Source organism: Phyllobates terribilis, unplaced genomic scaffold, assembly GCF_046119375.1.
Source record: "Phyllobates terribilis strain yellow unplaced genomic scaffold, ASM4611937v1 Scaffold_1546__1_contigs__length_261829, whole genome shotgun sequence".
Taxonomy (NCBI): domain Eukaryota; kingdom Metazoa; phylum Chordata; class Amphibia; order Anura; family Dendrobatidae; genus Phyllobates; species Phyllobates terribilis.
In genome coordinates, this window is record NW_027364306.1 from 189,257 (window position 1) to 217,255 (window position 27,999).

Below are 27,999 nucleotides of genomic sequence, written 5' to 3' on the forward strand. Positions count from 1 at the left end.
TCAAACTAAACAAATCTAAATGTGAGCTGCTCAGACTGGGTGAGTCAGGTCGCAACATCCATCATGAGAGGTTGGTGGACCGGATAGGAGGTATTAAGGTTAGACGTGACCACATAAAATATCTAGGGGTTTATCTGGGGAGGTCTGCGAGCTCTGTGTATTCTCTGAACTTTGGCCCGTTAATTGCCAAGATAGAGAAAGAGTTGGAGGAGTGGAAAAACCTCCCATTGTCTCTATTGGGGAGGTGTCATCTGATAAAGATGATTAGTTTAGCGAGACTGCTGTACCCACTACAGACGATCCCTCTTCTCCTCCGATATACAGACATCAAACGACTCAATGTAGCATTCACGAGATTCTTATGGAGAGGAAAGAGAGCGAGAATAAGAACTGATACCCTGACGCTTCCCAAAGACAGGGGGTGGTTAGGACTCCCGGATATTAGGGGATATAATTTGGCTTGTCTTTCCCGACATGTGCTAGACTGGCTAAAGAAATCTAGCAAACACTCTAACTATGAAGATGAGGTGGAACCATGGGACCCGGTTAGTCTCCTTCATGCCTCTTGGTCTGACATTCCACAGTCTTTGAAACACTCATTGATATACAGAGACACAGCGATGTGCTGGAAGCGGTCCGAAAGAAATTTAAGTTGGCGTGGAGGGTTTCAAAATATTTGAATCCCTGGGCCCATATCGGCTTTAAAAATGGGAAGGGAGAACATTCTATTCAAGGAATGGAGAGTTAGGGGCATTCAGAGGATGGGTGACCTGTTACATGTGACTAAGAAAAGATGGTTACGTGGGTCGGAAGTGTTAGAGAAGTACGGTCTATCGGCCATGCAGTTGATGCAATATGGACAACTACAGTTCCATGTCTTAAACCAGCTGAAGGATGTCTCGATGGAATGCGTTACAATCTCTTACTTATACAAACGATTGAAAGACATAACCTCATTTGAGGGCGTTGATAAGAGATTTAAAGGTTGGGAGAGATTGATTTAAACTGAAGATCTGGAGGACAAAATACTTAAAGGCTGGGAATTGGTGAGAAAGTATATACCTAATGAAAAGTGGAGGAACATGCAATTCCGTATCATGTATAGAGCGATATTTGGCTTTACCATACCACCAACACCACAAGCACCTGATAGGTTACAAAGTTGCCCAAAATGTGACACCCCTAAGACAGATATGATTCATGGCCTGTGGACTTGTACAGCTATTCAGGGTTTTTGGAGACGGGTTATTACGGCAACACAAGATATTTATAATAATGACATAGGTCACGACCCCTTGACATGGCTGTTACACTTCCCGGCGGAAAAAATTTGGAGATGAAAAGAAGCTAGATTATTGCACATTATAGCTATAACAGCTAAGAAACTTATTTTAAGGGACTGGCTGAGTGGGGCATGCCCCAAGATCCCAGACTTAGTAACAATGCTGAAAGACAACATATTGACTGAGAGGATGGAAGCTGAGAGAAACAAGGATATCTTGACAGAAATTTTTTTTAATACGTGGAGAGCCTTCAAAATTTTGCATCTGACCCCGGACGAGTTGGTTCGTACGGTCCTTCCATTTAAAAATTCCAACTGGTATCTACTAGAAGACTTGAATGGTACTCTGGGGATCTTAAAGATATAGAAGTGGTTTTATTGTTTGTGGTGATAGCGGAGGAACCTTCATTCGATATCTTTCAGGACACTACTAGAGTCATTTGATATACATGATAGATGGCTGTACTGCATTTTGTGGATGTATCTATATTGGGGGCTTATGTTTGATTTTGATTTTGTGCTCTTATGATGTTATTTTGTTATTTTGCTATTTTGTACCATTGACAAACTGTAATAAAAATGATTTTGGAAAAAAAAAAAAAAAAAAGAGTCCATAATAATAATATCATAGAATCATAGAATGGTAGAGTTGGAAGGGACCTCCTGGGTCATCTGGTCCAACCCCCTGCTCAAAGCAGGATTCACTAGATCATCTCAGACAGATGTCTGTCCAGCCTCTGTTTGAAGACGTCCATTGAAGGGGAACTAACCACCTCTCGTGGCAGCATGTTCCACTCATTAATCACCCTAACTGTCAAAAAGTTTTTTCTAATATCTAATCTGTGTCTCCTCCCATTTAGTTTCATCCCATTGCTTCTAGTCTTTCCTTGTGCAAATGAGAATAAAGATGATCCTTCTACAATGTGACAGCCCTTGACATATTTGTAGACAGCTATTAAGTCTCCTCTCAGTCTTCTTTTTTGCAAGCTAAACATTCCCAAATCCTGCAACCGTTCCTCATAGGACATGGTTTGCAGACCAGTCACCATTCTGGTCGCTCTTCTCTGAACTTGCTCCAGTTTGTCTATGTCTTTTTTAAAATGTGGTGCCCAAAACTGTACACAGCATTCCAGATGAGGTCTGACCAAAGAGGAGTAAAGACCGATAATGACTTCACGTGATCTAGACTGTATGCTTCTGTTAATACATCCCAGAATTGTATTTGCCTTTTTTGCTGCTGCATCACACTGTTGACTCATGTTCAGTCTATGACCTATTAGTATACCTAAGTCTTTTTCACATGTACTGTTGCTTAGCTCTATTCCTCCCATTCTGTATATGCTTTTTTCATTTTTATTGCCCAGATGTAGTACTTTGCATTTTTCCCGGTTAAAAACCATTCTGTTGGTTGCTGCCCACTGCTCCAGTTTATTTAGGTCTTTTTGAATCCTCTCTCTCTCTTCTCTAGTATTAGCTATCCCTCCTAGCTTTGTGTCATCAGCAAATTTAATCAGTTTACCCTCAATTCCTTCATCTAAATCATTGATAAAGATGTTGAACAATACAGGTCCCAGGACGGAGCCCTGTGGTACCCCACTTGAGACATTCATCCAGCTGGATGTGAAGCCATTTACAACCACCCTTTGAGTCCGATCACTAAGCCAGTTATGAATCCACCTAACAGTTGCCTGGTCCATTGCATACTTGGTCATTTTTTCAATAAGGACGGTGTGAGATACTTTGTCAAATGCTTTGCTGAAGTCAAGATATACTATCATTGGACACCACTTTGTCCATCCACAGCGTGCAACCATTATATTTCGCCAGAAAAGAGTCCCAAACCTCCAGATCCGCCTTGATCTCCTGAGTAACGCGAAAAAATGATGCGACGATGATTTTCCTGCCAACGCCTCCGATAATCACCTGGAAAACACCCTGACCATCGGCATTATCCTGCAAGCAAAATTAAGCTTGCCCAACAATGACCGTACTACCTTCAACCTTATTTTCTTGACGCGTCGCACCGCCGCTTCCGCCAGCCGCAAATCCATCAACTTTCCTTTAGGAAGCCTACACTCCATCGCCACACTGTCAATTTCTATACCCAAAAAACACATCACCGTAGCAGGGCCCTCCGTCTTGTCTGCGGCTAATGGGATCCCAAACAACACCGTCACCTTCTTTAAAGTTACCCACAAAACTGAACACACTAACAAGCCAGAAGGCCCAACACAAAAGAAATCATTCAGGTAGTGAATTATTGAAGAGACCCCGGACATGTCCCGAACCACCCATTCAACAAATAAACTAAAAGCCTCAAAGTATGAGCATGATATAGAGCAGCCCATGGGCAAACAACGATCTACAAAAATGTTTTCATCCCACATGCAGCCTAACAGATGAAGAGTGTCCGGATGCACTGGAAGCAAGCGAAAAGCCGCCTCAATATCCGATTTTGCCATTGTGGCGCCCCTGCGGGGTCAGTCGCCACAGAGGTACTGCATCTCACCCAGAGGTGTGGTATCTCACTCTCAGGTAAGGATGGAGTACTGCCCGGGACCCACCCACTTGCATCCAACACTACACCCTTCCAGGCCAGCAGGCGGGGCAAGATGCACTGCCTTATGCTGAGCCCTGTCCCTGTTGGAAGTGCGGTGGAACCGACTGAGGGGGAACCAAGTATTGGGTGAGGGTGGAGGAAGCAGCTAGGGGAGCACTTCAGTAGGTGTATAAAAAGGGGAGCCATCTTGAGAGAGAGAGTCCAGTCAGTCAGTGTTCAGTCTGAGGAGAGAGTGGTGGAAGCAGGAGCTCTGCTCAGAGAAGAGAGCCTAGACAGAGAGGCCCAGGAGGACTGGCTGAAGAGGAAGGGAGCAGAGGAAGGCTCCAGGAGTAAGGGGATCCCAGGGGCACGGCAAGTGCGGAAGCCACCAATGCGCCCGAATCTGCAGGAACGTGGAGGTATCAGGCCGCAAAGAGGACCGGCCCCTAACTAGTGGAGAACTACAAGGCTCAGCTAGAAACCGGATGCTTCTGTACTTTCAGGGTGCAGCTGCTCACAACCACAACTACATCGCTAAAAAGGTAGCCACATAGGATTCAGGGGACTGCAGGTTACCCGCCAAAATCCGAGGTTACCGGCTTGGGACACTGGCGCAGGGCAGGAGGGTGAGAGCCAGCGCAGGAAGACGACCGAGTAAGGCACACAGACTGGGGTCCCGTTATGTACTCCTGAGGCACCTGGGAGATTGCTGAACCCCTGCCTTGGTAAACACAGGACGGTGTGGGAGGTTACCCTGGTCCTGGTAACCTGGAGTTCAACAACTGTGAGTAAACCTTGAAGACTACACCCCACTGTGTCCTAGAATTATTATCTGCGCCATCACCTGCACTACACCGCACCAACCACATCCGCCCTATAGTATCACTACTTACTGCCCTGGAGCTAAGCTCTCCCTGTGGAGAGCTGAACCAACTCTGCTGTGTCATCATCAGTTCCAGAGGATCTGCACCGCAGCGGCGGCCCCATATAGCAGCATATCACAGGTGTCGTCACGAACATTATATAAAAACTATATTCCCTTTTCTTTAATCCCTTTTATTAACCGCCCTGGGTCACGGACCGGGTCACTGCCACTGTGACACCCCCAGCACCGACCTGCCCCGCTACAGAGTACCCCACGGCCCAGGGGGCGAGTCACCACCAACGCAGCTTGCCCTGCTGCCCTTACCAACCCTAATGACTTATCAAACGATAACTCTACCGGGATGCCATTCACGGAGTCCTCTTCTAGAGAAGATAAGTGATGAATAAGCCAAAACTTATTTGGTACCAGCTTGGGTACAACATTCAAAGGGGAAATTCTCAATTCTGGCCAAGGCGGATCCAGAAACGGTCCCGCCGTGCTCCCCAAAGCCACTTCATTATACAGCGTTTCCATCACCACCTCCGGGTGTTCCCCTGCCGATTTCAAATTTCCCGGCCTAAATTTTGGCGCTCCAGGATCAAACGGAATCCTGAAACCCTCAGAAAAACCCAGCTCAATTAACCTAGCCGCCTCCATATCTGGATATCTATTTAAAAATGGAAGCATCGCCTCGACCTTCACGGGAGTCCTCCCTCTTTCCAGAACCCTCACCTCTTTTGCCTTTTGCTCGTTTAAAGCACTTACTGAGCCCCTGACTTCCCCTACATCCAAAACACTCGTGCTTAAACTTGCATGTGCCCCCAAACTTACATTGCCCCTAGTTGAACTGCCAACAAAAACCTTTCTTTATAGACACTGAAGATCCGCTGGCTGTCTCCTGCCCTCCGGTTTCTGCTGCTGGGCTTTCAGTGCCCCACAACCTCGGACTCCGGTGTCCAGTTCTTCTGCGCTTCCTCTGGGGTGAACTGCCATGCAGCTCCACTCCCTAGGTCTTTCCTCATCGACGTCCTGACTTCAACTCCTTTCTTCTTTCCTCAAACTAACCAAGCCTCCAGATCCCAGTTGCTAAGGGGAGGAGCTCCCCTTGCTGGTCTGGAGCCAGGAAAGTGTTGCATGCTAGCAAAACCTGATTAGGGGACCCCTCCTTGCTTCGAGGCATGGCATCACCCCTTGTGAGGGAGGCAATGCCACTGTGGCACCCGGACTCCTGGGGTGCCACATACACTTCAATTATCCAACCGAACCACCTCATCCTCCTTTTCTTTCTCAGTATTACTCTTTTCCTGTGATAACACCGAGCCACCACCCTGCAGGCGCACTCCCGCCTGCCCAGATCCTGCTCCTGAACCTCCGGAAGCCACTCACGCCACTGCCGGCGACCTCACATCACTTGCCCCCTGTGACGCCAAGCCCTGCAATACACTTAATAATTGACCCCATAGATAATGCACCCACCAATTGCCCCTTGAATATTCCCTATAACACCCTCTGAATTACTAACCCCCAACACACCCCGAGCACCACCCACATCAGTTAAATTATGAACAAGGGTAGTCTCCTCATCAGGCTGCCTCAGAGAGATCCTCTGACCGGCCGCGACATCTCCTGACGGAACTTGCTCATGTTCTGACGGTCCCTATGAAATCTCGCCCTCCTCTCAGCTTTTCTCCATGTTTTCAACGTTGTCAGGTCTTGATAAAGGCGCAGAAGGAGCTGCCTGACGACGCTGCCGCTCCGGATCCAAAGATAGCTCCCTAAGGTCCCGCACATCTGCCGGCCGCTTCCTGCCCGATAATCTTAAAAGGGCCCCGCAGGACAGCCTGCCCCCGCAATCTCCCGTGGCACTCCTGGACCCCAGATCCTCCCATCCACAGACCCACCCTGCCGCCTGCAGGAGGGCCGCTCATCTCTCATCCGTCCCCTTTCTTGACCACCTGCTGCTGCGCCAGTGTTCCTCATGGCTCTGCTGCACCTCCGCCCTGCAAGCCGTGCTCCTCCCTGCCGACTGTGGGAAGGCCCTTCACGCTCCCTCCCCCGCCGGGGTCGACCCCAGCATGACATCGGGGCCACCGCTGCAGACAGCAACTCCTCCCCCGCCGTACACTGGACGCTGGTCCCGCCCTCATCCGCAGACCGTGGGAGGACTCCTCATCCCGCCATCTTGCCAGGTATAACCCACGGCTGGCTTGTCACCGGGGGTCACCGCCGCGCTGCTCGGGGGCCTTTTAGGCCGCAAACCGGAAGAGGGCCGCAGCGCAGGCACGCCCACTTCTGGTAGGCTGCGGCTCCGGCGAGGATTCCTCCTGGGGATCGGAGAAGGAGCCTCAGGCACGCGCTGCTCCCCTGGCTGCAGAGGTCCCCGAGGGGGCTCCTGGAGCTTCTCCTGCTCCGAACCTCACCTGCTGGTGAGTAACGCTCCGGCGGCCGTGACCGCTGCAGGCCTCCCTGAAGCTTCTTCTGCAGCCGACGACTGTGCACAGGTCACCCGCAGCTGCTGCTGCACCAAGTCTGCCCCATGGATTGCTGAGACAGGCCGCGCTAGGTCCAGCAAGGCCACAAGATCTGCCATGGCTCCACTGCAGGGTCTGGTCTGCTTCAGCTGCGATCCAGGAAGCAAGAGGAGGTAACTGACCCCTGCCCTTCCTTATATCATCTCTTGCTCCTCCCCCCACCTCTTCCCCTCCAATCAAAACTCCCCACACTACTCCTAATCCCTTATTCAAAATTTTAACTCCTTCACTCCCACCCTCCTATCTTGTCATGTGGCCTATACGCCCTATGGGGCTCCCTGGCCTTCCTTACTAATGGTAGAGGGAAACTTACCCTTGTATACTTCGCCTGCCCCAGCAAGAGATTTTCTAATGCCTGGATTGCTTGGAGTTCCCTGTCTGTGGTAAAAATAGAATTGGTGGAATTTATCATGAAACATTTCTTAACAGTTTTTGAATAAAAAGATTTATCTTTAATGGCTCAAAAATGGTTAAAATTTGCTGCGGGTCTCACACACACACAGTCTGGAAAACAACAAGGCTATGTGATCTGATCCATAGATTATAATGGGTAGGTGAACACCGCGGATATAACCCGTACGTGAAACACTGTCGTCTGAATGAGGCATTGACGCGCCCCCGGGGCAATGGGGTACTCGGCATCCGGGCCTGTGGATGCTGGTGGGGGATATCACGGTGGCTGGCCCGGTCCGTGGCCCAGAGTGGTCAACCAAAAAGGGGGATTTGTAACTTGGATAGGAAAAATATAATAAATAGTTTGTGACGCCACCTGTGGTACCTGGTAAGGATTACCAGCGCTGCTGCAGACCTCCGGGGGGTGATGGGATGGCAGCTGAGGTGGAGCGGCCCCCGGGGCCGTGTGGAGTTTGATGGTGGTGATGCTGGGACTTGTAGTGCAGGCGGATGGCGCAGCAGAAGTAACTGACAGAGTCAGGGGATTCGCTTCAATACCTTTACTGGTGCGGATGTCAGGTACGGTCCAGGGTACTCAGTAGGATGGGTGCACTTCAGAACTTCTCCCCAGTGAGTGGGTATAAGGCCTCCTGGTCCGTGTCTGCCTCTCTGTATGCTCCTGGCCAGCCTGCAACTGGGCCTAGCTTATGTGTCGTGTTGTTCCTTCACCTGTCGCTCGGTAGTAGGACCTTCTGCTGGCAACCACTATCCCTGGTAAAGCTGGGGCCTTCGTGGTACCTGATCCTGTAATGGGTCTAGCTTCAGGTCGTCGAGGGACTTGTAGTCCTGGAATGCCGGTGAACCCTACTGGGTATAAAGGGACCCTGTAGGCGCGGACCTGGTGTCCGGTTTGTATATCGGGGTGAGCCTATGAAGCTCCTCTGCCCCCTCAACTCCTCTCTCCTTTCTCCTCTCTGCCGTCGGCCACACTCGGGGCCCTCAGAACTTAGCAGCAGACGCGCTGCGTCTTCGCTGCTCTCAGCGTCAGCACGCTCTCTGACTCTGACTGAACTTCTCACTGACTGAGCTGCCTGGCTCCACCCTCCATATATATATCCCTAACAGGCTCCCTCTGGTGGTGTGAGGTGGAAGGGTGGAGGTGTTTGTATGTAATGAGGGCCTCTTGTGGAGAAGTCCATCCATGCACCCTGGGTCCTGTGGTACCTGTGAACAGCAGGGTGCCACAGCATGAGGGGAGTCTGATTAGGCATTATTTCAAAAGGAAGTCTGGGGTTTGTATTACAGAGGATTGTGGTCAGGAGTCTGCATTAAAGGGGTTGTTGGACAACCCCTTCTTGATCTAAATGTTTGGCCATAATAAAATTAAAACGCCTGAGTATAGGTGAGTATAAGCTTTTTTATTTTATTGGGGCCAAGCGTGGGGGTGAAGGAGTTGTCCAAGTAGTGGACAACTTCTTTAAGAGAGAGTCTGGTTTGGGTATGGATTTATGAACTCTGGTAACTGTATCTTTTAGGGCTCTGTTCCAATCCGAGTTCACAGAGCTGCAGTACTGAAAGGAGGGACGGAGCCACTGATTACACAGGAGGTCACTGACCATAAGTTTTTCCTAAGAAATCAAAGGTCAAAAGCAGCAGACACTGAAGAAATGATATAGCAGGTAGGCATCAAACATGTAGAAGAGACTTAAATGTTTATTTTTTGCCCAATTTATATAAACCCTCGTCATGATTCATATCGTCTAAATAATACTAACTGCATCACTAGGATAGGTTCATAATTAGTATTACGCTTCCTACTTCCATTATATCTACAAACTATTGCTCTTCTTATTTTCTGCACACATTGTTATACTTGGGGCTCACTGTATATTACATACTAGGGATTTTTTAGGCTGCAGGGGCCGTTGTTCTTTTCCCCATGGGAGATATTGCATGTGTTATGTTGCACTTATTGTGTGATAATGATTATTTGCTGGATATGTTATTGCAGATTTACATGGCTTTGAATGTGTTGTGAACATGGGTCAGAATGATTCTCGCTGTGGCATAACTTGAAGCTCATGGGCCCTGATGCAAAAGCTCCAACGGGGCCCCTAGTTATTGCAAATCTTCAATAGTAATGGTCTTTTCACATGGGCCAAAGGGACCTTTGAGGCCCCTCGGCTCCAGGGCCCGCGTGCTATTGCAACCCCTGCACCTATAGTTACTCCCCTGGATTGTAGATGTGACATCTATTTTGTCATCATATTGGGGAGAAATCAAGTATCATGGTCAAATTGGCATATTGCTATCACTTAGCCAGCGTAGGAATTCAGGAGAGGCAAAGACGGCTAGTCACCCATGTGGGAGTAGAGAAATAGGTAGAATAAATAGGTCATATTCCCTATTTAACCCCTTCATGGTGCGACCATTTTCTGTTTTTGCACTTTTGTTTTTTACTCCTCTTCTTACCAGAGCCATAACTTTTTACATTTTCTGTCAATATGGCCGTGTAAGGGCTTGTTTTTGCGGGACAAGTTGTACTTTTGAACGACACCATTGGTTGTACTGGAAAACAGGAAAAAATTCCAAGTGTGGTGAAATTGCAAAAAAAATTAAATTCCACAGTTGTTTTCTGGGTTTTTCTTTTACCATGCTCACTAAATGCTGAAACTGACCTGCCTTTATGATTCTCCAGGTCATTATGAGTTTGTAGATACTAAACATGTATAGTTTTTTTTTTTTATTTAAATGGTAAAAAAATCTAAAGTTTGTTAAAAAAAAAAAAAAAAGTCACCATTTTCTGAGACCCGTAGCGTCTCCATTTTTCGGCTTCTGGGGCTGGGTGAGGGCTTATTTTTTGCTCACCGAGCTGATGTTTTTATTGATACCATTTTGGGGTAAACCTTGGGGAGACTAGAAGCTGCAATCATCCGATCGCCTGTGCTACACATAGCGCTGTATGTAGCAAAAATGTTCACTTGCATCCCTGCAATGACAACTGTAGGGGTCTCCTGCAGACACCGGGTTGTCATGCCAACCCATCGACGATGCGCAGTCATGTGACATGGGCGCCGATGGGCGGGTCTTGTGACGCTCTTCCAGCGGAGCCGTCTTAAATGCCGCTGTCAGAGATTGACAGCGGCATTTAACATGTTAATAATCACGAGAGAATCGCGATTCCACCCACGGCTGTTAGGAGCACATGACAGCTGATCAGATCCGCTGTCAAGTCCCCGGAAAGGTGCGGGCTCATCGTCGGAGCCTGCATCTAAGGCAAAGACACGTCATGCGCCGTATATGTACGGCGCATGTCATGAAAGGGTTAACAGGACAGGCTTAGCCTTTGGTGTGACCTACTGATAATATTATTTAGAATCTGATAACTGTGACCGAATTGTTGGCCAAATGATGCTTCAGTTGATCATTTGGCCGACAACCATCTTGGCCGTCTCTCCCATACACGGAAGCGCTCACTTGGCCGAGTGCTCCTGTGTTCTCTATGAGAGAAACTGACAAACATCTCTGTCAGCAGCTTATCTCAGAGAGAATGAAGTGATCGGCAGTCCAAAATTGTATATGCCCAAATAATATCTTCCCTGACCAGTTGATTGGCGCGCCAATATGACGCGCCACATGGGCCCTGGGGTACTTGGTGCCGGGCTGGTCGTTGCTAGGGGAGATGTCATAGTGGCGGTGACCTGGTCCGTGACCCAGGGTGGTCAATAAAAGGGGATATTTACAGGGGATTTATAGTTTTTATATAATGTTCGTGACGCCACCTGTGGTATGTGGCTAAAGGGAGCCGCCGCTGCGGAGCAGGTCCTCTGGAGCTGATGTTAGTGCAGCAGAGTTGGTTCAGCTCTCCACAGGCAGAGCTTAGCTCCAGGGTAGGAAATGGTGATGTTGTACACTGTGTTCCAAATTATTATGCAAATAATATTTTCTCAGATTTTCCCAAATTACCTATATGAATTGCAGTCATTGTAATTTTCCAGTCAAATAACTATTAGAGTACAATTGAAAGGTTTTTGTACAAACTGCCTATGATAACAGTATATTTAAAAAAAAATAAAACACTCAAACTGCACTCAAAATGCATGTTCCAAATTATTATGCACAGCAGCGTTTTCAACCTTTTCATTTTAATAAAGAACAAAAAAATGGTCATTTTTGAAATTATAAGCATTAGCAGGTTATTACAAACTGAAATCAAACAGTTTTCAACTCAAAACTTTATTCTAGGTGATGTTACATTTGCACATAGGACCCCTTGTTCGAAAGGAGCTTTTGAACTCTCTCGTCCATTGAATTTGTCAGGTTTTGCCTGGTTTCTGCTTCAATTGTTTTGTATGAGGACAGAATACCCTCCCAGAGCTGTTGCTTAGATGTGAACTGCCTCCCGCCATCATAGACACTCCTTTTGATGATGCTCCAGAGGTTCTCAATGGGGTTGAGGTCAGGGGAGCATGGGGGCCACACCATAAGTTTGTCCCCTTTTATGCCCATAGCAGCCAGAGATGCAGATGTGTTATGTGCAGCATGAGACGGGGCATTATCATGCATGAAAATGATCTTGCTGCGGAATGCACGGTTCTTCTTCTTGAACCATGGCAGGAAATGCTGTTTGAGAAACTCAACATACATTATGGAGTTCATCTTTACCCCTTCAGGGATCCTAAAGGGGCCGACAATCTCTCTTCCCATGATTCCCGCGCAAAACATTACTCCACCTCCTCCTTGTTGGCGCCATAGCCGTATTTGCATGGGGTGTCCATCAACCAGCCATCCTCCTCCTCCACTCCATCCATCTGGACCATTGAGCGTTGCACAGCACTCATCGGTGAACAAAACAGTTTTGAAGTCAGTCTTCATATATTGTTTGGCCCACTGGAGCCGTTTCTGCTTGTGTGCAGTGGATAGAGGAGGTCGACAGGTTGGCTTACGCACAGCTGCAAACCTCTGAAGGACCCTGCATCTTGTTGTTCGGGGGACGTTGGAGGCACCAGCTGCTTCAAAAACTTGTCTGCTGCTATGACAAGGCTTTTTTGCCACTGCTCTTTTAACCTGACGTAATTGCCTGTAGGAAAGTCCTCAATTTTCCCTTATCAGCACGCACACGTGTGTACTGTGAATCAGCTACATACTTCTTGATTGTGAGATGATCACGATGAAGTGTCTTGGCAATGTTGATTGTAGTCATGCCTTGACCTAAACGCTCCACAATTTGTTGCTTCTCAGCAGCCGACACATCCTTTTTCTTTCCCATTTTGGCAGAAAATGTAGGCTGCTTAATAATGTGGGACAGCCTTCTTAAGTAGTCTTGCCTTTCATTGGACACACCTGCCAAACTAATTAGCACAAGTGTCTGCTATTGCTTACAGTGATTTAAAGAGCCCCGACACACATCACCATCAATGAGTTTAACTGACAAACAAAAAAATTCTTACTTTATCACCCCTAAACACTTTTGCTGTGAAGTGTAGTGCAGGGAATGATGGCGCAGTAATAAGTCGCAGAGACAGTGGGGTGCCGTCTTCCGGATTTACTCACAGTTCTCACTTTGCTCCTGGTTACAACTGCAGATCATAACTTCCCACGTTGTCCTGTGCTTACTCAGGGAGGGGTACAGCAAACCCTCAGGTACCTCCTGAGTACATAACAGGACCCCCTTCTGTGTGTTCCTTCTGGCTGTCTTCCTACACCTCACACCCAGTGTCGCAATCCAGTGACCGCGGACCTTGTCGGGTGACGTTTTCTCTGTCCCCTTGGTCCTCTATGGCCACCTTTTCGGTGAAATAGATGTGGCTTTTGGCTGCAGCACTTGAAATGCTGCACCCTCCGGTTACCTAGTTGAATATTGCAATTCTCACTAGTTAGGGGCCGGTCCCCTCTGCGACCCGCTCTCTCCACCGCCTGGTAGATTTGGGTGTACGGGTGGCCTCCAGCACTGCTCATACCCCTGGGATCCTTTCTTCACTCCTGGAGCCTTCCCTCTGCTCCCGTTCCTTCCTCTTCTCCTTCTCCTGGGCCTCCTCACTAGGCCCTCCTCCTGAGCAGAGCTCCTGCTCTGACTCTCTCTCTGACTCAACCCCCTCAGAACTTCACTCACTCTAGAATGTTCCACCCTCTCTTTCATATTGCTCCTTACTGTGCTCCCCTGAACTGCTTCCTCTACCCACACCCACTACATGGTTCCCCCTACTTTGGTTCCCCCAACTCCAGCCAGGGACAGGGCTCAGCAGAGGAGCAGCGCATTTTGCCCCTCCTGCTGGTCTGTAGTAGTGTAGTGTTGAATGCAGGTGTTAGGATTCCGGGCTGTACTCCTTCCTTACCTGAGAGTGAGATACCACACCTCTGGGTGAGATGCAGTACCTCTGTGGCGACTGAACCCGCAGGGGCGCCACACATACATATGACGCTCCCACTGGGCCGTGGGGTACCCGGTGCCGGGCTGGTAGATGCTGGGGGATGTTACAGTGGCAGTGACCCGGTCCGTGACCCAGGGCGGTCAATAAAAAGGGTTATTGATTGGGGATTTATAGTGATTGTATAAAGTACGTGACGCCACCTGTGGTATGCGGCTAAGGGAGCCGCTGCTGCGGAGCAGGTCCTCTGGAGCTGATGTGAGTGCAGCAGGGATGGTGTAGCTCTCCACAGGTAGAACTCAGCTCCAGGGCAGTGTAGATGTTATAGGTTATGCTGGGCGTTGTAGTACAGGGGTTGATGGCGCAGCAATAATCACAGAGACAGTGGGGTGCAGTCTTCCGAGTTTACTTACAGTTGATAAGTTCCTCCGGTTACAGGGTCCGGACTACAACCTCCCACATCGTGCTGCGTTCACCAGGCAGGGGTTCAGCAATCCCTCAGGTGATTCAAGAGTGTCTGACAGGACCCCTTTCTATGTGCCTTCCTCAGTCATCTTCCTGCGCTGGCTCTCGCCCTCCTGCCCTGTGCCTCGCAACCAGTGTCCCAATCCGGTAGCCTCGGGTCTTGTCGGGCGACCTGCTGTCCCCTGGACCCTCTGTGGCCACCTTTTCGGCGACATAGTTGCGGATGTGGCCACTGCACCTTGCAAGTACAGCAGCCTCCGGTCCCTAGCTGAGCCTTGTAGTTCTCCACTAGTTTAGGGGTCGGTCCCCTCTGCGGCTCGATCCCTCCACCGCCTGGCAGATTCGGGCGTACGGGTGGCCTCCAGCACTGCCCGTACCCCTGGGATCCCTTCTGTTCCTGGAGCCTTTCTCCTGCTCCCTCTCCTCTCTCAGTCCTGGGCCTCTCACTAGGCCCGCCTCCGAAGCAGAGCTCCTGCAGAGCCTCTGCTCCACACACTCTCCTCCTCTGACTGGCTTGTCTTTCTAAGATGGTTCCCTCTTTTATATCACTCCCTCACCAGTGCTCCCCTGATCTACGTCCTCCACTCACACCCACTACATGGTTCCCCCTCGCTAGGTTCCCCACCACTCCAGCCAGGGACTGTGCACTCCCGTAGGAGCAATCTCGCCCTGCCCTACTGAAGTGGATGTGTTGGATGCAGGTGTTAGGGTCCCGGGCTGTACTCCTTCCTTACCTGAGAGTGAGATACCACACCTCTGGGTGAGATGCAGTACCTCTGTGGCGACTGAACCCTCAGGGGCGCCACACATATTAGAGTGTAAGGCATACTTATTGATATGAATGTGTCAACCGACTTTAGACTTATGTATGGGGGACTGAAAGCTGCATTTACACCTAAAATACAGCTTTCAGTCCCTTCTAAAGAGGCAGCCAATTAAACACAATAAACAAGCTAAATGGTCATTTATCGGGTGAAATGATCTAGATGTAATGATGCAGATAGTGAGGATGCAGGGATAGTTAACCAAAGCTATTTATTTTCCTACCACAGAAAGAACGTTTAACTATAGGAACACATGGTGATGCAGGTATATGGAGACAACTAACACAATCTTAGCAGTAATGACAATAAAAGCAGTGTAATAAATGCAATATCTTACTCTATGTTCTATCTGCGTGCAGTCTCATTTCACAGTTAAACGACTATTAATGTCTTTAGCTCAAAGAGCGTCACTGCCAGCGCCAGGCTTGTAGCTGTAATATGCGCTTCAAGCGCCTTTGATTGTTATACTGGCACTAACGGGGGACACCGGTACTTTCCGCTAAGCCACAAGTGCCTCATATGTGAGTCACTTAGTGGGTTCTTCACACTGGCCACCCTCGTTCGTTTCTGAAGTGCAGCCCACACCCTGTACCGTTCGTCTACGCTTGAATTAAAGGCCTGGTTCACTTGGGTCTTCTCGTCAGCACGGCAGACGTCCTGCTTCATCCAATGACCACCGTCTGATCTTCGGTGCTTGACCTGCGGCATCTTGACTGGTGAAGACTGGGGTTTGGGTCTTGACCAACCGAATCTGGGCTTAAATCAGCCATTATCTGCTGTGAAAAATCCGAGCTCGGCATATGAGCCTGCATTAAAGTCAGGGACATGACCTTTGAAGTACATTAACGTCATAGGTCGTGAAGGGGTTAATGTCATTACCTAATCTCTTTTCTAATATACATTACTTAAAAAATCCCTATTGTTCACTAGACTATCTGACTCCTTTTTTTTATTTTTTTTTTTATCTTCTTCCTGTTTCACGTTGCTTCGTTTGAGAACCCCAAGTGCATACTGGGATTTACAAACAAACCATCATCAGGGAGCAGAGGCTGCCGTCATTGCAGTAGCGCCTGTCCTTTCCCTGAATTAAGAGCCGTCAGTGATGTCCTTTTCAGGGTCTGGGCTAGTTCCTCCTCTACTGAGCATGCGTCTGTTGTCAACATCATCCCACACTGATAACATCACCTCCACCTTCCTGATATAGGGCCACATGGCTCATGTGTTTCGCTGTGACCACTGCACCCTAGTTGCACTCTTGTGAAACAGTGTAAGGCTATGTGCCCATGATGCAGAAATGCTGTGGATTTTTCCTGAGCGTTTCTGCATCTCTCTGGCAGAAAAAACGCATGCGGATTTTACATGCGTTTTTTCTGCCAGGTAGAAGCGTAAGTGAAGCTTTTTTAACATGCGATTTCGCATGCGAGTTGTGAAGCACTTTTCTAAGCGATTTTAGCATCACTTGGAAAAGTGCTTGACAACTTGGTCACACTATAAATCCATGCAAACGGCATGGATTTATATAGTGTGACCAAGTTACGATACTGCAAATGCAGCATCAATAGTAAAAAAAAGAATACAAATGGTGAAAAATAAAAAAAAAACATATACTCACCTGGCCCCTGATCTCCTTCTCCGTTGCGTCCGGTGTCTTCAGCGGCTCGCGGTGGTGTAAAAGGACCTTCCATGACGTCATTTAGTCATGTGACAGGTCACATGACTAAATGACATCATGGAAGGTCCTTTTACCACCGCGAGCAGCCGAAGACACCGGAGAAGGAGACCGGGGGCCATCAGAAGGTGAGTATATGTTTATTTTTTATTTTAATTCTTTTTTAACTACAGGTAGTATGGTACCCGGGACTGAAAGGGAGTCTCCTCTTCTCCAGACACAGGTACCATCTGCGCATTGAACCGCATAATATCCGCATGTGCACATGTAGTCATGCGGATGTTATGCGGTCCAATACAAGTCAATGGTGGCTAAAACGCCGCGATTCCGCAAAATTAATGGTAGTGCTGCGGATTTTTCCGCAATGATAATCTGCAGCGGAAATTTCCCAGCATGTGCTCAGCAAATGCGGATTATCATTGGGGAACATTGCAGACCTTCTACCAAGCGTTTTTTAAGCGTTTCCACGGCGGAATTGCTGCTACGGAAGTGCTTAAAAAACATTGTGGGCATCGTGGGCACGCAGCCTAAGGGGGCTCTCTCTAGCTACCACCTCTCTAACATGCTGTAGCCTTGCTGACCATGCATTCGTTCACAGATAATCTCCAGGTCTGGCTGACACAACTGACACCTTTACAAAATCATCACTATCCCGGAGTCAGTATGAAAAAGGTCCTGAGCTCAATGCTCCCACACATTATTCACATCTTTAAATTTGCTATGACTGAGATAGCTGCTGCTAGTGCCCTTACTACAGTGCCTGACAGAGCCAACCAACAAAACTAGGCTTTTGTTACACGCACGACACTAGGTTCAAATAGGGCGAGACGGGTTTCATAAATTCATTGGAATCTTGGGGGAACCGTTACTCAGGGCAACCATAGGCTGCAGCTTCTCTCAGGCACATGATAGATTCAGTTGCTGACCAGACACATCTGACAAGAGTCTTGTTCAACAGTTTAACAGTGGAATTTAATCTGAAGCATGGCCAGTGCAGTTCAGGGATATTACAGCAACAATCTTCATTACAGCACAGTCTCATAAAGCAGGCACAGGAACCTCAGTCTCTTCAGTAGCATAATTCAGCACAAATTAGATCTCTTGGCAGCACACTTCTATACGTAAACAGCAGGCTTTTCCTTCACAAGGACTCACTAGTACACAACATTCTTTATTCTGCATGGAGATGGAGGGGGGAGGGTTTGATGAGGAAGATGATCTCTGTGACACAATTCCTTCCATTCCTTATCTTCCTGCCTGATGGTAGATTTCCTGAACTAACAGTGCAAGGTATCTGACCTGTGTTGAGTTTCACCCTAGACTTGAATCCTGTTCTCTTTCCTGCACTTCTGTGAGATACAGATCACATACCACTTCTCCCTTTGGCTGCAGCCAGAATAGTAAACAAGTTCCCCACAATCCCCCTGGGGCTCTGCTAACCACTCCCTGTCTCTTGTGACTGTGTTAACTCTTATAGTTGCTGGATCCTTTTGAAGCAACAGCACTATTTCTGCATGTCACACTTTCCCTTCTTTTTTAATGTCGTTCTCGATATTCGTTTTAATTGGTCAAGCTGACCAATTCTGAGACAGTGCTAAAAGTTGAATAACTTTATATACAAATTGGCATTGTCATATTGGCATAAAATTTACAAACATCAATAACAACCTGTTCTTACGACCTTTTGCTTGTAGAACTCCTGAAAGAAATACACAATTAAAACAATCAGCATCTCTTCCGCTGGAGGTTTTCATACGTCTTCAACCAGCTCTCTCTCTCACTAGGCCAAAACAAGTCTTTCCACCAGGTAACATTGTCCATAATGTCTCTCGGTGGTGAATACCACTCAAGTGAGCTTACCTGGTCCGTAGGCAGAAATACCTGTTTCCAATGGACAGTCCTTGGCACTTGACTCGGTTCACCGAGTGTCTCATATGTCAGCATCACAGGCCTCCTCACTTCTCGAGTCGACATCCTCCTGGTAGGTTGTTCCTCAGATACCACGGGTTCCTCGGTTGCAGGAGTTTCTTCTGCCACACTCATTTCTCGAACTTCCTCAAATGATCTTGGAACTGCCTCTGTAAGTTACTGTACTTCTCTTGAATCGTTCGTTTCCACCTGGTCTGGTAATTCTGCTACTCCTAAGTGTCGATCGGTCTCTTCAGTGAACGGTGTTAGATCATCAAATCTGAATTGGACTATATCTGTACTCCTTGGTACAAACTCTGGAGCCTGGGGACTTACTTCACTCTCCTGAGGATGGTACATCCCTCTCCTTGCCGGTCCGAGAAATACAACGGTGTGTTCTTCTTCATGTGAACTTTCAAGATCACTATCCATCTTCGGAGCTTCAGTCTGTGGTGGTCCCTTAGTCGATCTCGGACGATGTTGTTCTACTTCTGGAAAGTCTTGTTGTGGTGGGAGATAATCACAGGGTTGTAGTAAATTCCGATGGACTATTCTGGTTTCCAATCGGATTTCATACACTGGACTGTCATCGGCTTTCCTCCTTACGACCACATACACCTTGTCTTCCCAGTACAAACAAAGTTTTCCCGGACCGCCTTTTGTTCTTGACTAGCACACGGCTTCCCAGTGCCAATTCTGCTCCATAACATTTTCAGTCATAGTACTCCTTGCTCTTGCTCTGTCCTTGCGTAACCACTTTGGACGCTATGTTGTATCCCTCTGCCATCCGTTCCTTCCATTTCCGAACAAACTCTGGATATGTTCTGTAAGTCTCTGATACTGGAGTATCGAACATGATGTCGATTGACAGTCTTGGCGATTGACCGTACAATAGAAAGAAGGGTGAGTAACCCATTGCATTGCTCTTTGTACAGTTATAGGCATGTACCACTTTTGACAGAGAACTATTCCAGTCTTTCTTCTCGTCAGCTGTTAAAGTGCGCAACATCGACAATAATGTCCTACTAAAACGTTTCACTTGTCCATTACCCTCTGGGTGATAGGGCATTATGTGGGATCTCTGAATCCTACAGTACTTTCCTATCTTGGCAAAGATCTGGTTCTCAAATTCTCTTCCTTGGTCATGGTGTAACCTCGTAGGGAACCCAAACCTCAAAGCAAAATCATTGAAGATCTTCTCTGCTGCTGTTCGACCCGCTTTATTGGTGGTGACATATGCTTGAGCAAATCAAGTAAAATGGTCCATCACCACCAAGATGTATTCGTCACCACCCTTGCACGTCTCGAGATGTAGAAAGTCTATTGAGACCATCTCAAACGGATACGTAGTTTGGATGTTGCCCATAGGTGCCCGGGTTGATGTGTTGGGACGTTTATCTTTCAGACCCCCACACTCCCTGGTCACGTATCTCTCAATATCTCACTGCATGTACGGCCAGAAGAAACGTTCACGGATCAAGTTTGTTGTCCTTTCCACTCCCAGGTGTCCCATGTTTTCATGGAGTTCTTTTAAGACCAATCTACGAAATACTCTGGGTAGTACCAACTGCCGGTTTTGACCTCCTTTACGATACAGGATACCGTCTTCACTGAGGTAGAGCTTCATCCATTCTTTAACTAAAACAGATACTGCTGGTGACTCATTATCTCTCTCCCATTTACTTGGAAACCAATTTTGGTCCACATAAAGTAGTATTCTACCATTTATCTGATCTTCCCGTTGTGCTCTATGGATTTTTCCTTTTGGTAGTCGTTGAATAGACAGGGGGTAATCTTGTTCTCTCGCTTTTATGGTGGTTTCCACCGTCAACGGACACCACAATGGTGTGTTGTCCTTTTGATAAGCTTGTACTGCTTGGGCAGTGCTCTCAATTGCTTCCAAACTGACTTCCTCTGAGCTTTCTTGCATGAACTGATCAGGCTCTAGTGGGATTTTCCACAATCTGTCAGCATCCGCCTTGCATTTTCCTGGCCTGTACTTGATGCTGAAATTGAAGTCAGCTAGTTCAGCGACTCATCTCTGACCTGTTGCATTCAGTTTGGCTGTAGTGAGGACATAGGTCAAAGGGTTGTTGTCAGTGTATACCTCAAACTCTTTGCTGTAGTAGAGATAATCTCTAAATGGTTCACAGATAGTCCATTTCAACTCCAGGAACTTCAATTTTCCGGAATGTAGATGGTAATTCTTCTCGGCGTCTGTCAACGTTCTAGAACCTTAACCGATGACTCTCAATTTTCTATCTTGATGCTGATACAGGGCAGCTCCCAGTCCAACTTGAGAAACGTCACAATGAAGAACAAACGGTAAGTTGAAATCAGGATATCCCAAGATGGGTGGTTTTACCAGGTAGTCTACTAGTTCTTCCAATACCTCCTGGTGGTCTGCTGTCCAGAGAATGGGCTTTTGGGATGAAACGGCGTTGCTTCTTTTAAGCCCAGTTCTACCCGCATTCTTCTTTTTCTCCGTGGGTGTTGTTGACTCTGTCGCCCCCCCCCCACCAAGAGGAGGTATAGTGGGGCGGCAATCCTGGAGAAGTTCCGAACGTAAGTACGACAGTAGGAGGGGAATAATAATATCTACCTCAACTCCCCGACAGTTGAGGGCCGCTTGTCTTTTAAGGCCGGTACCAGAGCGATTTCTGCTGGGTCTATGGTATATTCTTCTCCGGACACAATTTTCCCTAGAAATCGGACTTGCCTTTTGAACAGTTCACACTTCTTTGGGGGTCAACTTAACTCCATATTGTTGACTTGATATCGTTGTAATACGGTCCTCACGTGTTCAACATGCTCCCAGAAAGTTTTTCTGTGTACCACATTGTCATCCAAGTACAGCTGGAAGATATTATCCCTCAATCCTTCTAAATATGTCTCCATGCTCCTCTGGAATTTTTCTGGAGCTGAACTGAGCCCAAACGGTATGCAGATCCACTCGTATATCCCGCATGGTGTGATGAATGCTGTCAAAGGTCTACTGGACTCTTCAACAAACCCTTGATGGTATGCTTTACCCTGATCGAGGACAGAGAACCAGGTACTTCCTGATAGGTTATCCAGCATATCTTGAATCTGTGGTATCGGGTGCTGATCAGGTACTGACTTTCGGTTTAGTTCCCGGTAATCACAGCAGAGTCTCAACGTACCGTCCTTCTTCCTAACACAAAGAATAGGAGAGGAATAAGACAGCTTTTACTTTTGGACCCAAACTCTGTTGATTAGATCTTGTAAATACTCTTTCACTTCACGGTGTAATGGTTTTGGCACAGACATGTAACTTCTGGTTACTGGGGTCATGTCTTTCAAATTGATTTCCAACTGCACCAACGGGATACCGCCTATATCAGAGTCATCTTTGGAGAATGCATGACACTCTTCTCTCAGCATCTGTTTTGCTACCGCTCTATCTTCAGCACACAAGTGTTCTAGGGGTACTGGGGGATCCCAGGACCCCGAGGTGGGTCGTGCAATTTCCTCCCCTGGTCAACTCCTGTTCCTTGGTGGGGAGACTGAATTCATGGTAGACCCGTGGGCGGGTCTCACACTGGCTGAATATACAGTTTTAACGGTTTCAATGTGACCTAACACAGTCTTTGGATCCCTTGTTTCGTAGTATTCATCACCGGTACTTTCACTCGAGTAAACCCACCAGTAGGAATGGTAAGCACAGTCTCACCTTGAACTAGGCCTTCCGGAAGTTCTGATGAGTCTTTTGGCATGAACAGTCTTTTCTGAACTTTTCTTACCAGTTCTACCTGGACTCCACACCTCACCCCCACCATTTGGTTTGCAGGAATGATGTTTGGGCGCCAGCCTACCTTGACTTCTTTTAGGTTCATTGTATTCTGTGCTTTCTTTACTCTATGAATCACATTTTCCACCACGACATTGGGTATGGCAAGCAATGTGACAGTTGCATCCACCACCAGCGTCACTGACTTGTGTTTCATGATGACCTCACTGATTACATTATAACCCAGGATAGGATCCTCTTCCACGTTCTGATCACTGGTCACGAGAAAAGGTACCAAAAGCTCAATGGTGTTGCTGTTGTTCGTGGCCCTCAGTTGGAAAGTCACTTCCACCCAGCCTATGAAAGGGACTTCGGTCAGGTTGACTGCTTTGCCGTGGAGTTCCACTGGTCCTAAGAGTTTGAAGGCACGTATGTGGCAGGTAGCGCCTTCTCCATTCTTCATTTAAAAGGCTCGCTTGGGCTCCTGTGTCCCACAGTGCTGTTATCAGGAGTCCATCTAGCTGGCACTATATAAAGCATCTTTCGCTGATTAGGCCGATGATGCTATCTTTACTGACCGAGGAATCCTCCTCCCAGGAGTTCATCATTTGACCTCCACACTGGGCATTAAGTAACTGATGCCCCTGTCTCTCTTGCAGCTGTTGTAGACGGAAACACACTTGGGGATAGTAATAACGCAGCTGTTTTAGCTCATATGCCGTTCTGGGGTTTGGTGAGATTTGGATTTGCTTCTGGGACCTCCTCTGTGTCGTGGTTACCAGTCGCCCCTCTCTGGCAACCTCCTGTCTTTTAACCCAAAAGACCATGACCATTGGCATTCCTTGGCATAATGTCCTTCCTCACCACATCTTAGTCAGTGTACACATACCGTACTCTGATTTGATGAACGGCACGCTTCACAAGCCGGGTATCTTCTGTTTTGGAACCCACTCCTGGGTCTGAGGGATGCAGGTTCTGTTCTGGAATGAATCAACTTTTTCATCTCAATCAACTCAGCTCGCAGTTCTCCTATTACTTCTTCCCAGTCAGCGCTGGCGGTCCTCTCTTTTGTTGGTGCTTTAAGGTTCCCTCTCGGAGGTGGCACTGGAGGGTCTCCATGATTATCTTCAGACTGGCCACTGGGGGTCTCCAACCTCAGCTGACTCATTTTGGTGATTTAGAAGCTAATTTAAAAAAACATCACAGTATAAGATAATGCCTTATCAACACCAGGTCTGATTACCAAGGCATTGCAGGATGCAGCAAGCCTCCATGATAAAGGCCGGGGCAGCACATGTGCAAAATACTGAGGCAGACAGCCACTCACTAACCTACCAATTCATGGAGGGGGTGACTGTGTAGTATTATACATGCACACCGATGGAGTTTGCATAGGGCACCAATCACTCAGATATGTGTGATGCACAGTGTCTGGCTTGCAGCCTATTGATGACGCCCATACTATTAGATCAGGGGGGCTGCCCAGCACTATATACGTGCACCCCCACAGGACAGACGCCCCAATTTACCCAGCCAACACTAAAGAGGCCTGGCTGCATCCTGCACAAAAATGTGTAAAAAAGATGAAAAATAGTGTATAAGATAAATACACCACATGAGGTAAGGGTCGATATTTTGACCAAAATACGCAAGCTCGCAACCCAGCATCAAGGGTCCCCATACTTGCGAGTCCTAACATTAAACATTAAAAATACGCAAGCTCCATCGGTGTGCGTGTGCACGTATAATACTACACAGCCACCCCCTCCATGTAATCTGACCTGGTGTTGGTAAGGAATTTGTCTTTTACTGTGATATTTTTTGATTTAGGAGCAGAGCCTTTCTTTATCTTTTGTTCGCTCTCTGACTCCAAACTAGCTGCCTCATTCATTTGTTCAATTAGGATTTTGTCCAGAATGCCAGGATCTTCTAGGTACTGTTTCAGCTGCGACTTGATGTATGTACTGATTAACCCTGTTCCCAATGATCTCAAGAACTTCTTCTGGACTAGTCCAGCATCAAACCTCTCGTCCGCTTCTACATCTCTGGATGCAAACAACAGTCTATCCTTCAGTTCAATTTCTCTGCACAAGAAACTTTGGGGTGATTCATTATTTTTCTGTGAGAGGTTAATGAGTCGGTGGAACAATTCTGAAGTACTCTCTTCTTTATAGTGCCCTTTTAAAATCATCTTCAGTTGTTGCAAGGTCAATTGACTCTTCATTTCTAGCATACTACAGAGGTTCATTCCTGGGCTGATCACTTCACCACCCCCTCAACGATTTCATCTGGCTGGTAGCCTTTCTGTAAGCCTGCATCAATCTGGTGAAACAAGTTCATATAAGACAGTTTCTCTTTCTGTTCACACTCTCCAATCTTTCCCAGGATCTTGAATTCTTTACTTATGGTGATTTGTGGTGTTAGAGAGGACTGTCTTCCTGATTTATCTAACCCGAGCAGGTTAAAGGTTCTGTCTGAGTCTGTCACCCGTTAAGAGATTTTGGTCGATTCCTGCAGGGCTGTTGTTAGGGTTTTGAGTTGTTCTTTCAATTCCCGTAGTTCAGTCTGCGGACAGAGATTCCCGCTTTTGGTAATTGGTGCCGTCCCTCCATCCTCCAACTTCAACCTGGTTAGAAACTGTGTTAGCTCCTGGAGGCATGTCCCCATGACGTCTTCAGCTTCTTTCTCCCCCAGCTCATCCATTTTTGCATTAATGGCAGCTAACAGTTGCCTGCGGTTGTGTGCTTTAGAAATCTGTTCTTCTGACATCTTTATATGCTACTGTTCTTAATTCTTCGCAGGTTAACTGAAGAAACCGCTCACTAATTCTGTCTATTTGTATTTCAACATCCATTGCTGCTAGTGAGTTTTCTTTAGGGATGGTCCCCTTTAAGTGGTGTAGCAGAGTTAAGTTGAGGTGCTGTGCTGCTGTATTTTTCCAGACATTTTTCCTCTTCTCCCTCTAGACATTAATCCCCGCTCAGTCCTCCCCATATGGGCCACCAATGTTACACGCACACCGCTAGGTTCAGATAGGGCGAGACGGGTTTCATAAATTCATTGGAATCCTGGAGGAACTGTTACTCAGGATGACCATAGGCTGCAGCTTCTCTCAGGCACATGATAGATTCAGTTGCTGACCAGACACATCTGACAAGAGTCTTTTTCAACAGTTTAACAGTGGGATTTAATCTTAAGCACGGCCAGTGCAGTTCAGGGATATTACAGCAACAATCTTCATTACAGCACAGTCTCATAAAGCAGGCACATGAGTTCATATCACAGCTACTGATGATGACTAAACAGCTCTGACTGTTTACTTATGTTAACCTATCTAGGGAATGCAGAGTGGAGGATAATTACCATGTCTTTCCTAGAGGCTCAGATGATCCTGGCTGTGGATGCTCATGTGATGCTGTGCTGATGCATCATGGTACTGATAGCAAAGTATACAAGAAAAACTTCTTTGTGAAATCCGAGGCTAAAGAGAAGCAAAGATGGGGCTTAACTGCAGGAAACTGAGTAAATTTTATATAAAAGAATTGCAGAGTGTAATAAACTTGGTGAGGGGTATAGTAGCTGGATTGCGTCTTTCATCATGAATTTTTTTTTTTAATTCCAGACATGCTTTATTATCAATACCAATTTAACACTTCTGAAGACATTACAGAAAGAAGACATCAGAAATCAATACAGAGATGGATTTCGTACAGATGGCGGCATTTGATGAGGCATGTTGGCCAATGAAGTTGATATGGGAAAGAATTAACCATGCATTTACATCAGATTCTCCCCGAAGTCATTTGGGTTCCAAAAAGGAGAATATATATGGGTTTTTAGCTCGAACAATGAAAAATATTCTGTGGTCTGGGACACTTTTTGCTCATACTGGAAAGTGAAAACTCCATTCGGCCCTGTTTTACATTTCATTGGACCTCTGTTTATTGATGGAACAAGTAAAGGATTATATGTACCACCATCACTTACTGTCATTGTATCAGATACACATATTTTAATGCCTGCTCGAGCTTCAATGGTGGATGAAAACATTTTAAAAATTTCCCGTTTTGTTATAAACTCTATATAATACAGTGATGTATATGATAAACACATTTGATTTATAAAGGTGTTTTACTTTATATATACTTTGTTGCAAATTTACATTTTCCCCTACAGGTGTTCATATCTCTTATGTAGGTATCTCATGTTAGAAAAAAAATAGTTAATAGGAGTTATATGCATTTACATGTTGTTATAAACATCAATTATGCAGTCATTTTCTTCATTTAAATATATAGTATGGCACCCTCTTGTGTTCAAAGTGTATATCAATGTGCAGGCGCAGTTAATGTGCTTAGTGCTGCTGGACATGCATGCTCGGTCTCTCTCCTCTGTTTACTGTAGACAAGCCAATAGCTGTCTGCAATGGTTCTCAGGTAAAAAGCCGAGCTTTAGCAATAGCCAGGGGCGTACATAGAAATCATGGGGCCCCATAGCAGAAATTCTAATTGGGTCCACCCTCCCAAAAAAAAAATAATTGTCAGCGTCACAGAAGACCATATCTCACAACTTTTCAGCCTTTGTATAGTCATTTTCCTCCTGCTGAAGTCTTAGATTCCTCTTTCAGTGCCCCCATAAAGTATAATGCCAACAAAAGTGCCCACCAAACACAATATGATACCCCCACAGTGAATTCCTCCACATTAGCCTCCACATGCACAGTATAATGACTCAACTGTACCCCACCTCAATTCCTAAGGTAAAGTATGGTGACCCTAACACAGTATAATCCCCCAACTGTGGCCCTCACACAGCCCTCCATGCAGGATAATGGGTCTACATACAGTTTAATTGCCCCATACTATATAATGGCCCTCCAAACAGTAAACAGTATAATGGCCCCCACACAGCCCTCCACACAGTATGATGGACCCCATGCAAACCTTCATGCTGTATACTTTCTTGCATACAGTATAATGGCCCCCCACATAGCCCTCCAAATATTAAAATGGTCCCCCACATAGTCTTCCATATAATGTAATGCGACCCCTCATAATCCTCCATATAGTGGGATGTATTAACAGAAGCATACAGTCTAGATCACGTGAAGTCATTATCGGTCTTTACTCCTCTTTGGTCAGACCTCATCTGGAATACTGTGTACAGTTTTGGGCACCACATTTTAAAAAAGACATAGACAAACTGGAGCAAGTTCAGAGAAGAGCGACCAGAATGGTGACTGGTCTGCAAACCATGTCCTATGAGGAACGGTTGCAGGATTTGGGAATGTTTAGCTTGCAAAAAAGAAGACTGAGAGGAGACTTAATAGCTGTCTACAAATATCTCAAGGGCTGTCACATTGTAGAAGGATCATCTTTATTCTCATTTGCACAAGGAAAGACTG

The 27,999-nt window shown here is 46.8% G+C and overlaps 1 long non-coding RNA gene across 1 annotated transcript; it reads left to right on the forward strand.

The window, feature by feature from the left end:
* The first annotated feature begins 7,247 nt into the window (after nt 1-7,247).
* Nucleotides 7,248-27,999, forward strand: LOC141244298 (uncharacterized). Its single transcript, XR_012308231.1, has 3 exons — nt 7,248-7,330; nt 9,146-9,289; nt 26,218-27,999. It is a non-coding gene; the product is annotated as an uncharacterized lncRNA (long non-coding RNA).